This window comes from Diadema setosum, chromosome 17 (assembly GCF_964275005.1).
Source record: "Diadema setosum chromosome 17, eeDiaSeto1, whole genome shotgun sequence".
NCBI classification, from domain to species: Eukaryota; Metazoa; Echinodermata; class Echinoidea; order Diadematoida; family Diadematidae; genus Diadema; species Diadema setosum.
This window is the reverse complement of record NC_092701.1, coordinates 17,568,237-17,593,490: the sequence shown is the minus strand read 5'-3', so window position 1 is coordinate 17,593,490 and position 25,254 is coordinate 17,568,237.

Here is a 25,254-nt window from a genome sequence, read left to right as displayed (position 1 = left end):
ATCATTTGCAGATAATAAAAATGTCTCTGAGAGATATCACTTTGAAATTCCTCAAATTATCGTGCAAATTCGTTTTATAATCATTCAAAATACATGTTCTGTTATGTCTACTAGAGAGATAACTCCCGAAGGCTGTCGTATCTTCAAGCTATATGCTAATTTGACGACAGTCTTCTGCATTCACACTCCCAATAAATATGGCATAATTAAGCCAGATCATTAGATTCATTACATCCCGAGTGGTTCCCAACTGACGTGTCCTCTTATTCTTTTGCTTCAATCTGTACACGTATATCTCAATTATGTTCGAATGTGCAGACTGTATGGTTTATTGTCTTGAAAATAAAAGGAAATGACTGTATTTCATTTGTAACATATATTCAGAGCAGAAAATTCCCAATAAATTCATTTGAACTGAATTGAATTAAATCACCCCAAGGCCATCCTACATACAATTATGTGTGAGAGTTTGAGGTATTCGTGGCTAATAGCGTCGGAGGCCTTTAAAGAAGAAATCGACCCCCCCCCCCCTCCTCCAAATTAATAAATAAATAAATAAGCTTCAAAAGTAGGAGAAAAGTATTCAATACAGAATGATATAAAAATCACAAAAATCGGATAAGACATTACGAAGATATGACATTTTGAAATTTCACATTACTTGACCAGTCTTTATGAATATTCAAATAAGCCAGTTGATGATGTCATGCCCTCACAATTTTTCATGTATGTTATATATGAAATTCGGAAAATTTGTTATTTTTTAGCTATTAAATACAAGTAGAAAATGTTCCTATACGAGGACACATATCGGAGCTAACATTGTTTTGTTCTTTAATATTTTGGGTGGTTTAAGACAGGTTTTATATTCATAGAGCTGATATATGATATTTTTGTCGTTTCTGCATATGAAATTGTGAGACCGTGACATCGTCAACTTGCTGATTTGAGTATTCATAAGGACTGGTCAAGAAATGTTTTCCTAAATAAAAGATGTGAAATTTCAAAATGCCATAACATCCTTAGGCCTAGTTCTTACCCGATTTTAGTGTTATCTGTATCGCACACACATATGCACACCCACATACACACACACAAACACACACACAATTCAGTAACAGATCATAAATGAAGTCAAAAAGTACACATGTAGATTGATAGCATTTTGGGTTTTCTTTTTCATTGTTCCATATTTCACATTTTACAAGTAGGCCTAATCCATAAACAAGGTACATGTATATTAAGAAATTAAATGTGCAAATTGACGAATTCAAGAAAATTGATACATGTTGAATACGAAGACTACATAAAAGCATTGCCTGTTTTAAAATCTTCTATATTTCAAGCAGATACTTTAAAGTGAATTCTTATAGAGATTTACAGTATATAGTAGTAATAAAAAATGACAAATTATGAAGTGGGAAAATGCGTGCGACGAAGAACAATAACATGTTAACGGGAGCAAGACAAGCCCAATACAATGAAGGAAATGTAAAGCATGCTCACAGAAAGCCAATCAAGATAAAAAGAATCTCTACGGATGCGAATTAAAAAGAAAGTGTTTGAGTTTAACATGCTTTAAAGATTCAAGACACGGTGGTTGAACCATTTTTCTGTCTATAAATCATTCAAAAAAAATATGGGTCCTTTGGGAGCAACAGATATACAGTTCATGGGATAGAGCGATATATTTTATATAGTATTATACAAGAAGGTTCTTTACTTTTAACAACCATCGATAAAAACACATCTGATAGAGATACCTTGATTAAAATGATACACGGATCCAAAGCTACAGAAGTACGAGTCCTGTCCTGTATATACCACTGGATTTTAAAAAAAAAAAAAAATAAAATAAAGAATTAGTTTGGTACGTATTTCGAACAAAAGTTTCGTACAAAATGTCTTGTCCGTATCATGCTTTTCTGTCTCAATAAGACATAAATTACCTGAATGTTATAAAGGAAATGAATACATTGTCTGTTAAAGCTGCGTGGGAAAGTGTTGGTTTAGCTTGTTTAGTTTCAATCTAATTCAGCGACAATTCGTTAGTATATGTTTGAGCTTTAATACAGTTTTTAATTCAGCGTTTGTTGCATCCAAGAGCATTTGCAGGTTCTAATTCCATTGTCAATGATTGTAGTTCGGAAAATTTTGACTATTGTATTAGACAGTATGAAAGCACTATTCGTCAACGCAATTTCTAGTGATATAGCACATCTTTTGCTTTTGAAATGCATTCATGGCTTTGGGTCTTAATAATTCATGGTCAAGGCCATAATGGTTCGCCCCCACCCCTCTGTCACTCTCTTTCTCTCCCTCTCTCTCTCTCTCTCTGTGTGTCATTGTTGAACGGTCGGACTGAGGTCAGTGCCGTACTGACTGTGGTCATCAGGCCTGAGCGTTCATTCCGTCTTTTGTTGTTCATTCTGTCTCAAGTTGCTGATTCCTGTCTGACCGTTTTAAAATCACGATCAGTGTAGTCATAAGGATTATTGGTATTGTCTGGACAATGGTCAGAATACAGTATACTCCCCAGAAAGAGCCTGTGACGTCATACATCCGACCTGGTGAGACAAGCGAAAATAAAAATGTAAGGAAGCTAATTTTACGAGATAAGCTAGGGGCATTCAACGTACAGCATGATTACTCGATTTATCTGTGTGCAGGCGTTACAGAGTCACAAGATGTTTAATGTATAATCATTAGATTAGCATCAAGAAGTATCAGTTCTACCCCTCAAAGGGAAATAATTAATTTTTTAAACTTCTCTTTTGCTTGGGTGAGTATGTGTTTGCCATGACAGATCTCATGACACATCGAAGAAAATTGGATATTCTTTGCAAGTCTTTGCAAAAAGTGTTGGAAAATTAAAGGACATGCAACTACACTCATGTAATTATGTTGTTGTTGCTTTTAAGAGTATAGCCTCCGTATTTAGAGGTCACGATATCTGCATTTTGCATGGACACCGGCCACGCGCTGTACAGTGTATTGGCCGTCAAGGCTTGGTTTTATCACGCATAAGAATAGTCTCTTGAGTATAGAGGAAACAATGAACTTGGAATTCCAATCTTCAAGAAGACATAAAAGGTAATTAAACAATGGACAGGTGTCTTAAATCAACTATAGGCAGGTTAGAACGAGTTTCATGGAATAATTTTGTGAACTTTTTAACTCAAAACAGCACCAAGAAGCTCAGATTCTACACCTACAGTCTTTTGTGTAAACCATGAAAAAAAAAAAAAACTCTTGACCAATTCTGAATCGAAGAATCTATGTTCTATGTCTGATTCGAAAGAAACCCTCATAGGGCTTGTAGGGTAACCAATATAGGAAACTATCTACACTGGAAGGTTTTTGTCTAAATTTTGCTGGGTAAGACAAAATCATCAAATCCCATCGGGTATTTGATATACATGTACGCTATTTTCTGCTAGTCCCTATACCTGAGATATAAGATGACAAGAGCCCACTGCTACCAATGCTGACATACATGACGGACACAGCCTTTGGGAAGAATTGAGGGTCGACAAGAAGAGCCGCGAGTGGTATAGACTGTCCGGCTGATCCGTAGATGCCAAAACCAATTGCAAATGAGCTTGCTACCAATTGCTCGTACGACGTCATCATGGACTGCACAAACAGAGCCAACGATGTCAAAACGCTTGCGAATAGATACCAGTACGGGCACCAAGTTGGCCGCAGTCGTAGGATCATAGAGGAGAGCATCCTGGAGGCGATGCCTCCGAAAGCACATGCGGTTGCCATGAAAGCAGCTAGGGACTCTTCAATGCCAACTGACAATACGTAGGGTACCAGATATACATACCAGCTGATCACAACGAAGTAAGCGAAGAAGTCACCTGGAAGTATGCAAGCGAAAAATAGTTTATGTCCGACAATTACATCCTTCAACCAAGTCACAAATGTTGTAATGTCTCTCCCAATTCTGCGAACCAAATTACCCGTGATTTTTTGCAAAGCTACGGCGTTTATTTCTCTAGATTTTACATTCGATGTTTTTCGGTAATCTGATTTCTCAAAGTTGATATTGTGATTTGTGCAGCATGTCTTCAAATCTAAATTAATTCCATCCTCATGATTACAGACATCGCTTAGGCAAGCTGAACTTTCGCTTGCTATCGCGTCATTCGAACGTTGGGAGACTCTGAACTCATTCGTTTCAAGATTCCTCTCATTGCAATCCATATCTCCACATTGGGTGTCTTCGCGCCTCACCTCAACATTGCAGTATCGTGATCTATGCGGACTTTTATCAGTAACTTCCTCAAAGACTGCATTTCGATCAGAATCATGATAGATTTCACGTGGCGCCTTGAGGACCAACCCAATGGGAAACACATTCAGCATCAGACCGCCTAATACCAAGAGGGCGCCCGTTACGTCGTAGGCTTCCAGAAGGATATTCGTGAAGACTGGCATTATGATGAAACCCAAGAGTGATCCGAAGGAAGCAATGGAGTAAGCTAACGGGAACTGGACACCGTAATGTTGTTTGAGGACTACCGTTGCTGGATTCATGACCATGCCTTGGCCGAAACCTTTATGGACATCGAGAAGAGATAATTCAATAATTGATTTAGATGTTTTGAAGGGGATGATAGTTCTACCAAATACATTGGTGAATGCAGACTTTCGTGCTTACGCATATGTTTAATATTTGTTAAATCCTTGCACTTTCGTTCTCTGGGGCATCGAGTGGACAGATATGATTGTTTGTTGTTGTGTTTTTACGTTGTCATAATCAACTATATACCTTCTGATCACATAAGCGTAACATAATCATTATATCTTTCTTTTTTCTCTTCCTCCTGCACATAATTTTGTAATACTGTATGTATTTCTGGTATTTTAAACCTGTGTAAATCCCCTGAAAACCAGTCCCTGGCTGACGAGAATTGATTGAATTGAATTTAATTGATATTATAGCGCTTATGACAATAATGCTTCATCTATATTCCATCTTTTGAAAATGTAATACAGGTTCCTGTTTTCTTTTTGAATCGTGGACCCATTAAGTAAAAGCTTTGTTATGTCATTGCTCATTATCATTGAATGGAATTAATTTTCAAAGACATTGTTATAGTTTTTTTTTTTCGTCGTTAGCATTTGTAATTGTTATATGTCATTGATCGGAATGGCGTTAATCTTATATCAATACAAACCCACAAAAGTGAAGAGAAGCCCGAACGTAAATGTATTGTTAACAAAGGCTGACAAGGTAAAGGCGACACCAGTGATCAGACCTCCAGCTGTGGACACGTTTTTGGCTCCGAAGCGCTCGACAAGCATACCTACTAGAATACCTGTGAAAACATGACAAGTCATGCTATGGTTTAAAACTTTAACAGGAAGATCAATGCCGATATTAAAACTTAAATATCCAAGTTAGAGGGTTGCTATAGTCTTGGTTGAGATGGGGATTCAGATTTAAACTTTTTGCAAGATAGTTAGAAACAATGTATATATGGAATATGTAAGGTAGCATACAATACTAAGAGGAATTCAAAGTTTATTTGACGAAAATCGGTTTTGAAATGGCTGGGATATCCAATAATAATATCATGGTGAAACAAAGTGGTCCTAATAAAAGGTGGTCCCATCTTTTATTAGGTCCTCAGCCATTTAAACTTCGAAATCCTCTTATATTATTGTATGCCCTTTGATACTTCACATGCTTCATAAGAACTTTGCCGTCTCACAAAAAAAAAAGAAAGAAAAAAAGTTGGGAACCTGAAGCCCATCTCAACCAGAACTATAACAACCCTTTAAGATGATAATGACAAACGACACTGAGTTTTATTTTGTTTTCCCTTTCATTAGTAGGCACAGGTGATTTTAAAAAATCAGCATTAGGATCAAATAATGCGCCAAGCCAGTGTCATAATTCAAATTTCACTTCGAATTAACAGAATCATTTCAATCCTTGAAACTGGACACCAACTGTGCCATTGTACACGCACACGCTTGTGGCATCAGACCGAGTAATATTGTTTTGTTTTGTTTTGTTTTGTTTTGTTTTGTTTTGTTTTCGAAAGGACAGATATTCTCCTTACTTGACAAATAATTAACCGACAACGGGAGTGATGCTACGGTACCGATGACGGCATAAGACGAGTCGCAGTGCTGCACCAAGGACGGTATCAGGACACCGAGGGACTTCAGCAATCCTGCGTGGATGAACAAGAATGAAAACACTGCCACCACGACAAGGTGACGCCATGGATCTAGTTCTTGGTGTCCGGTGGCGCATTTCGTCCGCATGGTCGTCATTCTTTCATTTCTTTTTCTTTTTCTCTCTCTGTTCACCATTGCCCAATCTACAATAGGACAAACAGAGCGTGGTACAAACTGTCAAATATATTCAAGTTGAGTTATCATTTTTTCTTTTGTTGTTCCTGCAGTCATCAGCTCGTTGATAAAAAAAAAAATGGATGTTCTCAAGTGCTTGTGAAAAAAGGTTACATTCTGTATTCTTTTTTTGATGAACGCAGTTCACAAGTTTACGTCATGATTCTGAGAAAAAAAAATATGTGAAAAATTAGTTGACAAAACTATCTTTTGATATTTCTCCAGGGAATTCAAATAAGCTTACTATTACTGAACTGATAAATCGTTAATGAATGATCCTGTTAAGATATAACCGATGTGATGTCTTGTTGATTTGGCCAATATTAAGAATGGTATCAATAAAATGATTTGTCCTATCACTCTTCCTTTGCATATCGGACAAGATAAACCCCTATTGAATTAGTTCAGATCCAGGTTGGAGAAGGCATTTTTAATCACAAGATTTTACTGTTGATTTTCTTTTGTAGCGATATATAACTCCAATGATGAGTTAATGTCTATTTCCTCGACAAAATATCAAACACCAGCAACCATTCTACGGAAGACTGATGTGATCAAAGTATGACTACATGAAGGGAAGGGAAATTGAAGGGTAGGAATGGGGAAAGGGACTCGCTCGCCCGAAGTTTGAAAGTAAAATCCGTTTCCCTCTTTTTGTAATAGCTGTTAGAGCCCGTCTCTAACGTCTGCCCATTCTAAATGAGATAAAACAATGTCGTCTTTACGTCTTTCATTTTGTTAACTGTTGTTTATTTTGTCCCTTAAAGTACTTTTCATGTACCTATTCATATTCTTATTTTCATAATACAGGCACTTGAATTAAGAAGACAAAAAGGGGTATATTGTGGACAAAACGAAAGAAACAACAACTCTACTTCTTAATCGGAGATTAGCCCCTCAGTGCAGTGCCAACGGGGTAGCACAAAAGGAACCCTGTCCACTCTTTGTTGAAAGGAAATTGCCCTAACGATTCTTTAAAAAAAAAAAAAAAATATATATATATATATATATATAATACACTATTATACATACATATTATATATATATATATATATATATATATATATATATATATATATATATACATACAGTCAACCTCGCGTAAGTCGACATAATCGGGACTGAGCAAAACACGTCGACTTACGCGAATGTCGACTTACGCGTAAGTCGACATTTTGTCGACTTATAAATGAAAATTAATTTCCCCTGTACAGAGTAAGATTTGGATCACGATGCGGATCGCTACCCATATCTTACTCTTTTTGCCGCCAAAACATGCCTACTGACATGAGCAACAATAATGTTCTAGTTCATGCATAAATCTTGCGCGGGTTAGTAACGACAACGCACAATTCCCAAATCTCTAGAGAGATTTTGAGAGAGCGGGATCGGAAACCTAGGCCCGTTTCTAGACACTTAACGTTTTAAACTTGATTTGAAATATCAAAGGCAAATTCCCCAAAATTGCATTAAACTTTGCAATTTAAATTCAAGTGCGTTGCTGGGAAGATATGAGTGTGATTTCGCATGATTCTGTCGAGATTATTTTTCAGTCCCGACTGAGTTGAAATATGTGTGATTTTCCTTCCCCAAGTCGCCATATTTGTTCTGCTTAAATTTGTATTGCCATACTCTGAAAATGAATTGTTCTCGCGCTCCGATTCGCAACATTACCGCTCTGTACGGCGCGGGCCTGTCTGAAATAAAAAGAAGAAGAAAAGTTTGTTCATCCGAAAACGACATCTTTCGGACTACTATAACCTTCGTAAAAACAAACCTCTTACCATTGTCGGACTAATTTAACTTTGGATTGAGATTTAAAACTTCGGCATAGCGAACTTTAACAATAATTCGTTATCATTTTTTTCATTGACATTTTGTGATGCAGCATGCGTTTCGGTAGTTTGAAACGTGTAAATGCTGCGATGTCTTTCCCCTGCAAGTGCAGACTAAGTTCGGTCACGGCGAAAGTTCCGTTACGAAATAAAAAAGCCTTTTCTACAATAATGCACTTCCGTACATTTTTATGCGTTTAAACGCAGTTTCTAGTTTCGGACAAGAGCCGCAAGTTTTTTCTGCAACGCTCTTGCGTTTTAAAAACAGCGTTGCTTGTGATTTGACGGACTTACATGTGATTTTTAGAGTTGCGTTTAAACGCAAGTCTTTTCAGCGTTCCGTGTGATTTGATGGACTTGTATTTGATTTTCAGAATTACGTTTGATTTTTAATTTTGCTTACGACACGTCTTTTAAACAATAACACACTTCCGTAGATGTTTAGAGATGCGTTTAAACGCAATTTTTTATAGTTTCGTACAAAAACCGCAAGTCTTCTCTGCAACGCTCTTACGTTTGAATACAGCGTTACGTGATTTGATGGAATTGCATTTGATTTTTAGAGTTGCGTTTAAACGCAATTGAGTTAAAAAAAAAAAAAGTTCCCTACAATTTTCTAGTATCGTGTGATTATCAAACGCAAGTCTTTCAGTGTTCCGTGTGATTTGATGGATTTCCATTTGATTTTTAGAGTTGCATTTAATTTGTAATTTTGTTTAGGAAATAAAAAATAATGCAAGTCTTTTAAACAATAACACACTTCCGTAGATGTTTAGAGATGCGTTTAAACACAGTTTCTTATAGTTTCGTACAAAAACCGCAAGTCTTCTCTGCAACGCACTTGCGTTTAAATACAGCGTTACGTGTGATATGATGGACTTGCATTTGATTTTTTAGAGTTGCGTTTAAACGCAATTGAGTTAAAAAAAGGTTCCCTACAATTTTCTAGTTTCGTATGATTATCAAACGCAAGTCTTTCAGCGTTCCGTGCGATTTGATGGACTTACATTTGATTTTTAGTGTTGCGTTAAACGCAATATATAGAGTTTAAGTTTCCTACAATATTCTGGTTTCGTGTGATTATCAAACGCAAGTCTTTTCAGCGTGCCATGTAATTTTAAGGACTTGCATTTGATTTTCAGAGTTGCGTTTAATTTTTGATTTTGCTTACGAAATGAAAAGAGTAATGCAAGTCTTTTCAACAATAACGCACTTCCGTAGATGTATAGAGATTTATTTAAACGTAATTTCTAGTTTCGTACAAAAACCGCAAGTCTTCTCTGCAACGCTCTTGCGTTTAAATACATCGTTGGGTGTGATTTGATGGACTTGCATTTGATTTTTAGAGTTGCGTTTAAACGCAATTGAGTTTCAGGTTCGTAACAATTATTTTCTAGTTTCTAGATTGTCAAACGCAAGTCTTTTCAGCAACGCACTTGCGTTTAAATGCAAAAGTTGCGTGTGATTTGATACACCTGCATTTGATTTTTTGAGTTGCATTATTAGTTGCATTGCAATAAATCTTTTTAGAAAGGGCCCTGGTTTTAATACCGCTTCGGAATAATCAACGTTAGAACATTCGGATTTACAAAAACACCTATTTCATGTTCGGATAATGAATACCTACTGGGACATATAAGTGTACAAAAATTTGTGCGTTTTGAGAAAAACGAGAGGGAGAAAAGGGGTAAAGTGAACTGTTTTGGGTACTACATGTAATGCTCCAGTGTAAATGAGTGTATGTCCTTTCTATATTCTGGCATACAAGACAATGGACGCATGGCGAGAACGCTACCGCGCCGTACACTTGCGAATTACAGAGTAGAAACGCAGCGAATCGGAGCGGGAAAACAATTCTTTTTCAGAGAATGGCGATAAGATTTTGAGCGAAAAATTATGTCGACTTAGACGAGGGAATTAACATGTATTTCAGCTCAGTTGGCACTGAAAAATCAGGTCGATTTACGCGAGTTGTCGACTTATAAATGTCGACTAAGACGAGGAAATTTTCAAGGAATAACAAAGGCAAAAATCGGGACTTTTTTATTGTGTCGACATAAGCGAGTTGTCGACTTACGCGATGTCGACTTAGGCGAGGTCTACTATATATATATATATATATATATATATATATATATATATATCGTTACGAATTTGCCCATGTAATCATTTTAGAATATAGTTCTATGTTTTATGATCATGTGTATGCGATCACACGTGCTCGATCCCGAATGTTTATAAACACCGCCGGTTACGTAATCTTAATGTTGAGTCATTCGTTTTGAACCGTAGCTTTATGCACTTCGCCCAGGTTGAGTAATAAGCCAGTTCGGAGTTCCACTTTGCGCATGAGCAGAAACAAGGTCATTCGGACCAACAGGCATGTTGGTTTTTAAATTTACTGGGATAAGCATCTGTCATGTAATGATTATTCATGTAATCCTTATAAATGCCGCTTGCCAGCACATCCACCTGACAGCAAAAGTGGTATTTGGCAATATCAATAGAAAGAGATTGTCAATACATCCAATGCAAAATAATGAAATGGATACTTTCTCAAGTGTGAATTGACAGATCATTCTGCTCATCTGGTCTACGCAAGTTTATTCTTGGTTTGAACGGGATTGATGAATCCCATAAATTGTTACGTAAAGCTTATGCATTATATGTCGCTCTGCAACTGAGAAAAAAGAAAGGTCATTCGTACCAATGTGCCCATGAGCTAACTCCGAACTGGCTTATATATTAAGCCGGGCGTGCCTGACGGAATTTTCCATGTATGTGAGAATGCTTATGTTAAAAACTCCATTGGTCGCGTCAGTCGACAATCGGACTCCGGTTAGAGAGGACCGTAATAACTTTCTCAGCGTTCCCGTCCACAATCTTGGGAGGAATTGCTTTCCCTTATAGACAAGTACGCTGCTAACTGAGTTTAAGCGCTAAGAGGCGGGATAAACCAGGACATGCCAACCTGCCTCTAGCCCGTTTTCCTTCGACGATGACGGCGACAATAAGTGTTCGTCGATTTGGCCAGGCGAACCACCAGGCGGTCTGGAGCCAACGCCCACCTGTGATTGCGTGGGAGCCACGCCGAGGTCGATCCCGGGCGCCGAGACGCTGTGAATGGCAACGCGCACCCAGCGGCCAACTCCCTTCTGTCTGGCATAGTCGCGGAGCTGCAAGCTGAGCTGAGATACTGTAGCGTCGCCCGCTGATCCGACGACGTCCCCGTGTATCGACGCGTTCTCCACGTGATAGCGTCTGACGTCGCCTCCCCGCCACGTCGCAGATGAGTTGGGCCCCGACGTTGATTCACTTAGGGCAAAACCCTGGCCAGGTATTACACCGTCTGAACTTAATATGTTTAATTTCTTTGTTGAATCAATCCCATCTAACCTTGAGTTGTTATGGTTAATTTCGCTGTAATTTTTAAAGCAAGAATTATTATTCTGGTTGGAAACCGATTGTTATGCATGTTTCCTAACAAAGCACCGGAAGATTTGTCTATTTCAATTCTCTAAGTCCGCCTTGCATTTATTAGCGTGAATTTGACCGTAACAAATTGGGGGCTTGTCCGGGAGCCGAACCCGGGACCTCTCGCACCCCAAGCGAGAATCATACCACTACACCAAACTAGACCATGTCCTGGTTTATCCCGCCTCTTAGCGCTTAAACTCAGTTAGCAGAGTGCTTGTCTAAGGGAAAACAATTCCTCCCAAGATTGTGGACGGGAACGCTGAGAAAGTTATTACGGTCCTTTCTAACCGGAGTCCGATTGTCGACTGACGCGACCAATGGAGTTTTTAACATCTGGAACATCTGGAAGCCCACTAAGAAGACAGAGTAACAGACAGACACACATACACAGGCGAATAAACATTAAACGAGACTGGGACGACAAAACTTATAAAGGGGGACTAAAATACAAAACAGAACGAGACAAGACTAACATAACAGGAAGACAATACAACGGACAGAAAGGCAAAACAGATCCAGCGATCCTTGACAGATTTATATCGAAAAAAATAATGGGATGCGTGAAAAAGATACGGAAATCTAGAAAAATAGAGAGAAATAGATGCGGAAGTAATACAAATAAAATCGAATCTACTCTGTAAGTGTTTCAGGACAACAGGGACGAGAAAATACTTGACAGTATATTATTTATAATTGGAATTCTTCGAAAAGAAATTAAAATGAGCCAAAAGGCTGCTTCAATTCTGGAAACATGAAATTGCAATAAAAAAAAAAGACTTTAATTTCCTTTTAAATGAATATATTATAGAGGGTGCATTTTTTATGTCATTATTCAGAAAATTGCAATAAGTTGGGCCAGTATAAATAAGTGTGTTCTTATGAAGAATTGTTCGTTTAAAAAAAAAAAAAATCGTTTATCAATATTAAACAAAGATGTATAAGGAAGTGCAGATTTTAAATGACATACGGTTTCATTTTACTAAACAGTGACAAAGGTTGCACCAAACATGTCTACATGATATGGATGAAAAGACTTGATTATTCCATTAGCTTAGTGTTAATATTATACATGTATATATAAATGTCAGGAAGGATAACATTTTCCGTGCGGTTTCGTCTATAGATTTGTATATATAGAATTATACAGGTCACTTGGGATGCCGTGGTGCCACTTCATTTCATTTACATCCATGGTTCTTGCTGAAACCATTGTTACGTGAAAACAATCACCAAACTTTGAAAATTCCATAACTTCATCGAGGTGTGTCCGATTTCAGTGTTTGTTGGATGCTGGTTTGTAAATTCAATTCAAATTGTAAGTTTGAGAAGGCTATCAAAATTGCTTTGAAGTTTACAATTACCATGCTGTTACATATTGCATGTATATCTCGTAATTCGACCTCTCTTCAAATATCTGTTGATCATACAATCGATGCTCTTCTATGCAATTTCATATTCAAGCATAATACATACTGTGACCTGCAGTCCGCACTACATCACTGTCTGTCTATTCTCTGGCTAATCAAAATATAAAACAAAAGAAAGTTATATACAGAATAACCTGGAAACAGGCTGTATGAGCATGAGTTTTTGGTGTTTTGAGGGTGTCTGTTGCGTAGCATTTGAACATTTGCACTAATCTTACACCATTTGACGCAATTAATCAACTAATTAGAACTGACTCGGAAAGTGTCCGTTGGGGTCACACTCCGTTCCGGGTCAGAAATGACAAGGAATGGGGTCAGATATGACCCCATTCACAGTCATGAAATTGGGTCAGGGTGACCCCATTTCGGGTCTTTATGACCAAATTCAAAGTCATTTTTGACCCGGAACGGAGTATGACCCCAGCGGACCCTTTCCGGGTCAGTTCTGACCCGTATGCGAATATTTTTTTCGTACATGGAAACGCTATGGGATATGAATTATTCATAAGTTGAGCTGAAAGACTGAAGTGCGCAAGCGCGTGGACTTAAATAGCTTGGCCAAATTGTACACAATGAACGGACTCGACTCGCATAGGCCTACTTTCTGTGTACACGTGCAGCGAGCTAGCTATTACTAGTAGTACCTGTGTATGTGTGTGTGTGTGTGTGTGTGTGTGTGTGTGTGTGTCTGTAGTGCATGTACACACTACTTTCGTGCGTAAACATGTCACTGCACTCACGAGGTTCGTCCGATCAATGAACAACATGCAGGAAAATAACTCGCTTGCGATGGCTCTACAACACACATCATCACCAAAGAGCGTTCTTTGCACATCACATCGCACACACATATCACCCTGTATACATCTGATACAATCACGCTGACATATCACGCACTTCTAATTAGCTAATCAGTTTGAAACACAGAACTAGACTCTATTGAAGTTCAGTCTACTATTATTAGTTTACATGTGGATTGGTAATGATCTTATCGTTGTAGTTCGAAAAGTGCACTGGAGATTCCCGAGTCACCATGTTCACTGGCAGCTTAGAAGTCGATTGTGAATACACGTCCGCTTTATAATCATTCATAGCCAAGTAGTAGTACGGAGCGGTGTATTCACGAATACTATAGTAGGGTGGCACATCCAATTACCGGACGCTTCGTGGCTTTGAATTCCGTACTCAGAGGATGAAATTTGGGCTAAAAATAACATCACTTATTCACAGACTCCTGGAAATTACGAATTCAGCCAACTGATGTCAATTGTTCACTCCAGTTTTTAGAAAATATGCTTCAAACATAACCCTCTACGAAAGTTGTCTTTTTGCGCGGTGCAAAATCGCATTGTATTACCGGACACGATTTTCGTAATGAAATAATCGACATCTTTCGCACCTAATCCTTGCACAAGAATTACAATTTATCCCACAAATCATCGTACACATTATCACTGAGCGGATGACAAAGAAAAAAACTGGCAAATGAGGCTAAAATTTCGTATTTTACGGTAAAATGTCTGTCTTGAACATTTCGAACAGTTCACAGAATAAAACCTTGTGAAAAAATCGACACTATTAATGTGTACTGGTTAGACTCTACTTCTAGTTTACATGCTTTGTCTATGGGAGCTGCACGCGCGGGTGATGAGTTGCGGGCCCCTTAGCGCACAACTATTCCGCATCGTTCGCGTTTGAGGACGATAGCTACAAATTTCCGATATCGATCAGTGAACTTTTGGTTCTGTTGGAATCTTCAGCATTTTTTTTTTTTTGTATGTGAGTGGGATTTCACAGAATTTCAGTCGCCAAATGTGATTCAAACATGCATAAAAATTAGCTATCTCGAGGTGCGGGTCACTGAACTATAAATTTGAGGTAAAATGTGAATTTTTTGTGTTTTTACATTTTTATGTGGCGTTTTTTGCGATTTTGGTCCGCACAAAGTTCTGTGAGGCTAATCTACGAAGTCTCGCGCGTACGCAGAATGTCATTATAGTACGCAAAAATGTGCGTGTCCGGTACAGTCCGGTAATCATGGGCGTAAATCCCGGGGGGGATGGGGGGGATATATCCCCCCCTGAAATGGAGGAGGGGGGGATGGCCTGTACAATCATCCCCCCCTGAATTTTGAGGGGAAAAATGGAGGAAGCAGAAATGTGATTGTATCAATTTTGGCATATTGCATGACGTTTGTACGCCGGCCTTCAGACAGGTAACAGAGCTGAACAGTATTCTATCTTGTAGGATTTTCTCAAGCGCTCGCTCGCTTCGCTCGCTCGCGAAGAAAGTAACATTGACATACACTGTAAGGTATGGCTCAGACGTTGACAACGTCAGTATAGGCCTACATGTAGGCCTAAACATGCTATGACGCGAGTAACTGGGGACCATCTGCAAAATATGTACGAAAACAAACAAACAAACAATAACAAAAACTATATCGCCATAATTGAACCCCCTCCATTTCCTGAATCATTCCTGAGAAACGACAGTGACTAATGACTCAGTCAGGATACATCTATGGGCATACCCAGGGAAGATCAGGGGCGTCGAATCTATGGGGGGGGGGGGGGCAAGGAGGCATTTGCCCCGCCCCTGCGGAAGCGTTTAGGCAGACAAATAATTTATCCCCCAAGCAATTCCCGAGATGAGGACAAATTTCGAACTTTCTTAATGGAAAATTGTCGAAAAATCGCCAGAACTCTGCACCAGATCGTTGTATTTCAATCATAAACATGCAAAAGCTCCGCTATACAGGATCCCTTTCGATAAACTTTGTACAATTTTGACATTGACGTATATTCCCCTAATTTATCAAGGAGTGTGCAGCAGATCTTTCTTTCAAAAGCGAAAAATATAGCTACAAACGGCAGTTTTTGGAGTGTAAAATGTCAAAATTTTCAAGCTCGCTCGCTCCGCTCGCTCGCATTTAACCGCTATGCCATTCTCCTGATGTTGCTGTCAGTGACTGACAGCAGTTGCGCCCAGTGCGCCCCCCCCCCCTTAATATCCAAAGCGAAAAATTTATCTACAAACGGCAGTTTGGGGACTGTAAAATGTCAAAATTTTCAAGCTCGCTCGCTTCGCTCGCTCGCATTTAATCATTATTCCATTCTCCTGAGGTTGCTGCCACTAATTGCCGGCAGTTTTCGCCCGATGCGCCCCCTTAATTTCCAAAGCGAAAATATAGCTACAAACGGCAGTTTGGGGATTGTAAAATGTCAAAATTTTCAAGCTCGCTCTCCTCGCTCGCTCGCATTTAATCATTATTCCATTCTCCTGATGTTGCTGCCAGTAATTGCCAGCAGTTTTCGCCCGGTGCGCCCCCCTTAATTTCCAGAGCGAAAAATATAGCTACAAACGGCAGTTTTGGGACTGTAAAATGTCAAAATTTTCAAGCTCGCTCGCTTCGCTCGCTCGCATTTAATCATTATTCCATTCTCCTGATGTTGCTGCCAGTAATTGCCAGCAGTTTTAGCCCGTGCGCCCCCCTTAATTTCCAAAGCGAAAAATATAGCTACAAGCGGCAGTTCTAGCTCGCTCGCTTCGCTCGCTCGCATTTAATCATTATTCCATTCTCCTGATGTTGCTGCCAGTAATTGCCAGCAGTTTTCGCCAGATGCGCCCCCTTAATTTCCAAAGCGAAAAAATATAGCTACAAACGGCAGTTTGGGGACTGTAAAATGTCAAAATTTTCAAACTCGCTCTCTTCGCTCGCTCGCATTTAATCATTCCATTCTCCCGATGTTGCTGCCAGTAATTGCCAGCAGTTTTCGCCCGGTGCGCCCCCCTTAGTTTCCAAAGCGAAAAATATAGCTTCAATCGGCAGTTTTGGGACTGTAAAATGTCACATAACCGCTCCTCCTATACAAATCCTGTCTACGCCGGTGATAGGCCCCATTATTTAGTAGGCCTTCACAGTGATGTCGCACAGGCGGAGCAAGAGCTGAAATCCCACGATTTAGTCATTCAATAATATATTGTGAATATTTCATTTTCTTATTGTTTTTTTAAAGAAAAGAAAACAAAATTTTCACCAAAAGTGTGCACCAGATCGCTGAATTTCAGGTCTGAAAATGCAAAATCTTCCACGTGTGGGAGAGGGATACCCCCCTCCCATACCCTCCCCCCGTTCGGTCGTTCCGCTCCCTCTCACAGGTATTTAAAAAAAAAACATGTTTTCATACTTTTAAGGTCTGATTTTCCGCCGAAAGTCATCTGACAAGCAAAAACAAAAAGCAACAAGAACAAACAGTCTTCATATTTTTGCTGCCACTTTCCTCCCACTTTATATTTCATGCAAAAGAGTGGGACATCCGATCCCTGTAAAGTGTGTGCGTGTGTGTGTGTGTGGGGGGGGGGGCACCAAGCTTCTCCCCCCCCCCCCCCCCCCAAAAAAAAGGCTGCGCCGGTCCGGTTATGGGCTTGTAATCGTGGTGATGGTGACCATCCCCCCCCCCCCCCCACTCCTCAGTACGGATTTACGCCGTTGCCGGTAATACCATGCTTGCCCCTACCCTATAACCCGAGCCACAAAAAAAAAATCGTGCAAAAGATTTTGAAAGAGCTCTTATTTGGCCATTTATGAATGTACGATGTGGCATCAATTCCACAAGCCTATGGCTGTAGAAGTTGTGACTTGTATAGTTGTACATTTCACGCGAACTACGCGTGTACATGCTCTCCTGTCCACGCCGCCTGCCCTGGCTGACAATCACGATGCTCTCCGCTAGCTCCCCGCATATTTCCAACTCCAGCGGGGTTACGCATAGTCCAGATTCTGGACGTTTTCTGTCCAGGCGCGGTGGAGCACCCCAATTATCTCGCAGAAATCCATCGGCAGCCGAGCCTCATTTGCATAAAGTAAACAACATGTACTCGCGTAGTTGAGAAAAAGTAAACAACTTCTCAAGCTAATAACAATTTGATGTAACCTATTTTCGGATTAAAATTGAGTTAGTTTGAATTTGAAAACATGTCCGAATATGCACATATAACATATTAAAGGATTTGACAATGATAAAATGTGAAATTTTAGCGAAAACCTGGCGAGCAAAATCACCAAAAATATGCCTCGAAAATCATCCTAAAGTTCACGAAGTGTGATTGCGGAACCAAAGCGCCATTCGAACAAAGTACACCGAAATTTATTTATCTGCTTGCATTTTAAATATCACACCGTAATATTCCCGGCCATGGTTGTGTCGGAAAAAAACAGAAGGTGATGTCAAAAATGACACGAACGCAAGGCGTACAGGTCGGTCCCATGTATATATAATCGCGTCACTGTATAGCGTTGCATGTAACAGCACACACAACGCATTGCTGCATGCAGCGTGCGCGGCAGCAGCTCAGCAGTCACCGTACCGCCGTGCGACACTCAGCAAAATTGACTGCGTCACATGCAAACCAACAATGAGCACGAAATCCTGAATCTCACGTACCACGCATGCCCAATATTACGGGAAAAGAAATGACGTCATTTTCAATTGTTTCGCTGACTATAATTTTCTATTCCAAACCCTGTAGAAACAAGTTGATTTCTCAAAAAGTACAGGTGGAACCAAGCGAAAACTTTCACCATATATGGATTGAGGCCTGATGAACTTATGTTGCCAATTTCGGACACATTGGAGCCCGGCCATAGTCCAGTCGGAAAAAAAAACAGAGAGCATGTTTCGCGAGAGGTGATTTTCAAAACGCTTTAATATATCAAGTTCTAGTGCAGCAAATTTCATAATTTTTTTCATCAAAAGGAAGGTTTTTAAAAACTTAGATAGTGTGGGAAGTTTGAGTTTACTGGCGGCACGCATAGCGGCACAAGGAGAAGGTAAAGATTTGACTTTTTCATGCACACAGTTTCGGGCAGCCGTGGATGCCCGTTGGAAATTCAAATAGAACGGGGCGATAATGAGATGCAAATTGGGGTGCTCCACCGCGCCTGTATCATTACGCATCCACGCGCCGCTCCACAGCTTATCGCGCTATCCCCTGCAACCGCTCGATGCCAACAAACCTGTCTGAAGGTCGAGATGCGTGCGTGCGCGGCAAATTAATACACGAGCGTACGGTGGGGCATACGCGTGCTGTTGCGGTGTGTGCGCGCGGTAAATGATCACACAAAACAGTCCAGGCAGTGGACTAGGTTACGCAGGGCGCCCGTGAACTGCGAATCGAATGTAGTAAACTGAATAATAGTAGAGCAGATAAGCCGAAAAATTGTGCAAATTTTGACTAAAGCATGAAACTTTCACCAGTGTTAGTACATGTTATAAGATTCATTTTAAGATCGGGAGGTAAGTCTGAATTGACCTCTAAAGACCTCCAAAGGTCAATGACCTCAAAATTTGATAAAAATAGATATTTTGCGTCATTGATGAATGTTAAAATGGTAATGATGTACTAAAAACTATTTTTTGTTACAATGGAATTGTCTTCATGTTCCATAGAACCCTGACAGTTTTCTACCTTTGACCTCTGATGACCTCCAGAGGTCAATGACCTCAAAATATCAGAATATTGATATTTTGTCATTGATTAATGATAAACACGGCAATGATGTACTTAAACCATGTTTGTTTGTTTGTTTTTTTTACAGTGGAATTGCCTCAATGTTCCACCGATCCTTGACAGGTTTCTACCTTTGACCTCTGATGACCACCAGAGGTCAATGACCTCAAATTATCAGAATTTTGATATTTTGTGCAATTGGTTGATGATAAACATGATAACGATGTCTTAAAAATTCATTTGTGTTACAACTGAATCGCTTTCCTATTCCTCAGATCAAGGGAAATTATTTACATGTCTCTGACTTTGACCTCCGAGGACTGTGACAGGTCAATGACCTCAAAATATCAGAATATTGATATTTGACGTATATTCAATGGTTAACTGTATACCTGGTGGGCAATCACGCATTATGCTATTAGCATTTATGCTACAATAGAAGTGTCTTCTCATTCCACAGAACATTGGTCATTACCCTGTATATAGCCAACTTTGACATCTAAGGTCAATGTGAGGTCAGACTTTAGAATATCAAAATTTGTGTAGGATTACAATTATTTATGTTTGGCTTCATTGGTTTAATCCAAAAAGTTTAATCATTTTTACAAATCACGCCTTGACGTTATAATCAAAGCATGTATGCATATTCCACAGAGCATTGGTTCATAGTAAAATGTTTCAGGAATGTGAGCGGTCAATTACTTCAGAAATGAAGCTTACGTGTCTTCAGTAATGACAGTGACATCAAATACCGTATGTCCCCCCCCCCCAAAAAAAAAAAAAAAAATCATACACAACGGGACCCTCCGCAATGATATCTTTAAAAATATTGAATCAATCTAAATACAAATTCAGGGTATGAAACTGTGCCTCATTGCCCACATCTTACAGGAAACCCCATTCGATTTGCTTCAGTGGTCAAAGAGAAATGAGGATTTTTGTAGAAGATGTCAGGAATCTCTTCCCTCCAAGTTCTGTCTATTGTATTCACACACAAGATCATCGAAGTGCTAAACTTGGAAGAATCAAACTCATGACATGCTTTAAAACAATCCACATTTCTCTGTGACCGCTTAACCAAATCGAATGGAGTTTACTGCAAAATAGAGCTAAAATTTTATATTTTAAGACCCTGGAGTAGCATTCAGAAAATCACATTGTGTGTTATCAATGCGAAAATCTGATTTTATATTTTTGGGGGGGACATACTGTATAATATTTATGTTTGGGTTAGTTGTGCAGCCTAGGTTGCATGAAATCATGTGCAACATTATCAAATTTGCACTGGACAAAATTTGTACGCTTAAACATGGAAAGTGGGGAGAGGAGTACCATGTTTTGGGTTGATGCTTAATGGTATGTGAACAGGCATATGGCAAAGTCCCTTGAACTGGATGAAAGGGTGAAAGATGCTAACCAGAAAACAACAGGCCCATCTCATCAGGTGTACATCACAAGTCAAACAACTCAAGAGTCGTACAGCCCATGAGTTACGCAGCTCACGAGTCATACATCCTGTGACCTAAACACTAAGGCCCGAATTCTCAAAGGTGGAATAACTTTATTACACCGCTTATTCCGCCGATTTATTACGCCTCTTATGCAAATCAGGCCCTCGTGACGTAAAATGACGCGATTTATTCCCCGGAATCTATTCTAAAAGGTGGAATAACTTATTCCCCGGAATAACTATTCCGCGGAATAGTTATTCCAGCTTTGAGAATTCGGGCCTAGATGAACAAGGGCCATGAGCTCGACATCAAATATGATAGGCCCACAAGTTGTGCGGTCCGCGAGCTCGACACTCGAGGAGAACTTGGCATACGGTACGAGATTAATATATGTATTTCAGAGAGCTTAATCTATTCAGTGTATTGGTCTCGTGGACCCCCCCCCCCCCCACGTGTCGGACACTTATGGGCCTGGTTTGCCTCAACTTAGTGTCAAGCTCATGGGCAATGGGCAATGCTACCTAGTTTCGAGCTCGTGGGCTGTATGGTTCCGATGACTGACTCCCACTCATGGTCCTGAAACATACGGTGACGTCATGGACCATCTGGAAAACGACATACTGTGAGGCCTAACATGCATTCCACATGAAGTAATCCTGTGTCTTGCTATTGTCATCCAGTTAAGTTTAGGTCATTAAGTCAGGCAACTTGGGGCATTTTTTTTTTTAATGATATCTTTAGGTACCTCACTTCCAAATAGGTGTGGAACTACTATTTGCTCTTATTGTCTTATTTATACTCGATACTCCTCAACAATTGGGCCTGGCCAAGAGTTGTGCCCCCATGCCCTAATGTTGCTTGTTTCCAATATGGCCGCCATCCGGTTTGCATCCAATGTGTGAATCAGGGTAATATGGCAGCGGGTAATATCATCCAGTTAAAACTCTCTACCAGCAAGTGATGATTCAGTGTAACCTCCTGCTGAAATTGGTCTAGATGTATACCCTCGATTTCTTTCAAGACAGGGCAGCATCTACGTCTTCAGTGAAGCACGCGATTGAGCTTACATTGCACGGATCGGCACACAGATCTCCACCACTAACTATCCTGAGGTCAGACCAGCGTTCTTCCAGGTGCACAGCCACTGTATGCGATCATCAGAGTCTTCCATTGGCAATATCTAAACAGTTTGGGTGAAGGCAAACTTGTCTCTATGATGGGTGCATTGCGCATAGAGTACAGGATGCACGAGATGATAAGGAAGCTTCTTTTTGACTCGCGGGATAGGCTACAATCCTTTCTCAGGCAAAGGTTCTGAATTATCGGATCGTGCTCAGTCTGCACACAGTGAGCTGAACACCATATCAAGTATACATGTGCAATGATTGTGTGTAATGATATGGGAAAATGCATGGAGAAATCAAAATACATATACTGTAGTATGTATATGTTTATGTATTTTACGTGAAATCAGTTCCCGTCTGTTGTCTTCATCAATCTTGCAATGTTGTTTATTATTTTCCCTCTCCATCACGAGTATAATATGGAACGTGTTGATTATTTCACGTGAAGTTGTGATGTCGGAAAATGCAAGGCTGTATTGCAGGTGGCCTATTGCAGGTGACCTTCAATTTGTTTTTCACATTATGTTGACATGTTTAACAGACTGTAATTCACCAAGATGCCTCTTGAAATGTTTTGAAAAATTTCTGCTTGATTTCACGCGAGCGGATGATTATCAACTGTCTTTCTGTGTGTGAAACAAAGTATTGTTCCTCTTCATTAATCTGCAATTATTGTTGGTGCTCTATTCCAACCCACCTCCAGCCTTGACATCCGTATTCCGAGGCGTTGTGGTGTAGAGCGGGATCTGAACATCTCTCATGAAGCGAGACTTCTCTTCTCTTTTCTTTTCTTTCCTTTTCTTTTCTTTTCCCCACTAACAATGTGAAACAAAGTGTTGTTTCTCTTCAAAAGATAGCGTGCCAATAATCTGTACTTAGGTTGATGCTCTAAACAAGACATTCCAACCCACCTCCAGCTTAGATATCCGTAGGTCTTGTGGTGTAGACATGGTAGAGCGAGACTTTTCTTTTCCCCACTCACAACTAAGTTTAACAGGAAACATAGAAGCATTCGCACATACTGTTTGCATTTCCCATTACATGCTTTGAATATCGGAATTTTCATGTACACATTTTCCCTGGAATTTTGCGAAGAACTTTTCAACACAATACACGTTCAAAAGAAAACAGTAGAATGATTTGCCCCTTAACAAATCAGACTACATCTCTTGAAATGTCTTCAAACGTAAATTAAAGTCATTCCTCTTGAAAGATTTCTCTCTTATATATATATGTATATATACATATGTATATATATATATATATATATATATATATATATATATACATATATGAAGACAACGTCATTATTGTGTAAGTTCTCAAAAGCTCCTTACGACCTTCTCCAAGCCGGCGACCCTCTTATTGTACAGATACATAGATATTGGATTTGTCATCAAATTTACAGCTTGCCACTCTAACTGATTTCTCGGCTCAAACATGTTTTTTTTTTTTTTTTTAATAAGTAATTTGCTAACAAACTTCCTCACCCTAAAGCATTTCATTGGCTCAATCTTATATTGGGGTGTGGTGTTCACTAGAAATAAATTCCTTATTGGTGGGGCTAAGACCCCCCCCCCCCCCCCCTCCCCTGAGCCCCACCGTCGGTACGGGACCAAGCAAAAATTTGCTAGTGTAAAAAGCCCTTTAGAGGGATAAATTCTGGCAGGAGGGCGACCTTCCAGCTCAGAAGATCATTTTATGTTGAGGGATCAGATGGTAAAAACACGCCATCATGTCATTCCACGTAATTTGGTGCGGGACTTTGGGGATGGAGAGCCATTGGAACTGACCACTAGCGGGGAAAGTAGCCAATGTCTAATTTGTAATCTCTATGACCATAGACTTTTCTTGGGAGAGGGGGTTTCGACAAGAAAAAAAAAATAGCTGGAAGGAAGATAAACGGTTTCATAAACTCCAAGAAGGGGAAAATACTGAGCATATTGACGTCACAGGGTAACTAGGAAAACGAATGCAGTGTTCTGTTTTCTTTTACTCTCTATCCTATTCTATTCTATTCTATTTTATTCTTTATTTTATGTGCTAGTAGCCATCTGGGCTACAATTGTAAAACAGATATGTTTGTTTTGTACATACTCTAAAGATCACCAGAGGTCAAAGGTAGAGCCCTGTCTGTGCTCTTTGGAATATGCAGACAATTTCATTGTAAAACAGATATGCTTGTTTTGTACATCTTAACCATGTTTATCATTAACTAATGACACCACAGATCAATATTATGATATTTTGAGGTCATAAAAACTTCTAAAGGTCACCAGAGGTCAGAGGTAGAAACCTGTCTTTGCTCTTTGGAATATGAAGACAATTTCAGTGTAAAACAGACATGCTTGTTTTGCACATCTTAACCATGTTTATCATTAACTAATAACATCACAGATCAATATTATGGTATTTTGAGGTCATTGACCTTTAAAGGTCATCAGAGGTCAAAGGTAGAAACCTGTCAATGCCCTGTGGAAACGGAAGATTTGTAGTACAAATGCATTTTAGTGCAGTGTACCCAAGATCTAGGCCTATCATTCACAAATGCCTCCAAACATCAATATTTTGATATTTAAAGTTCATTGACCTCTGGAGGTCATCAGAGGTCAAATCAGACTTACCTCCCGATCTTAAGATGAATCTTATGGTATGTACTAACACTGGTGAAAGTTTCATGCTTTAGTCAAATTTTGCACAATTCTCATGATTTAAATACCTTTGAGGGCTTAACTGCTCTACTATAGCGAGCACGTACGCACGCACGCAGTGATCACAATCCGGTCATGTGATCATGTATGTAAGTACATATATGCGAGGGGCCAGGATCCCGTATGCGAGTCGAGTCCGTTCATCCTGTACAAATTGGCCAAGCTACAGCATTTTAGTCAAGTCCACGCGCTTGCGCACTTCAAAATTTCAGTTAAACTTACGAATAATTCATGTCCCATAGCGTTTCCATGTACGAAAAAAATATTCGCGACCCGTATGTTTTCAGAGTCCAGATTGCATATTCCATTGTACATGATAAAAAAAGAATGTATATATAACA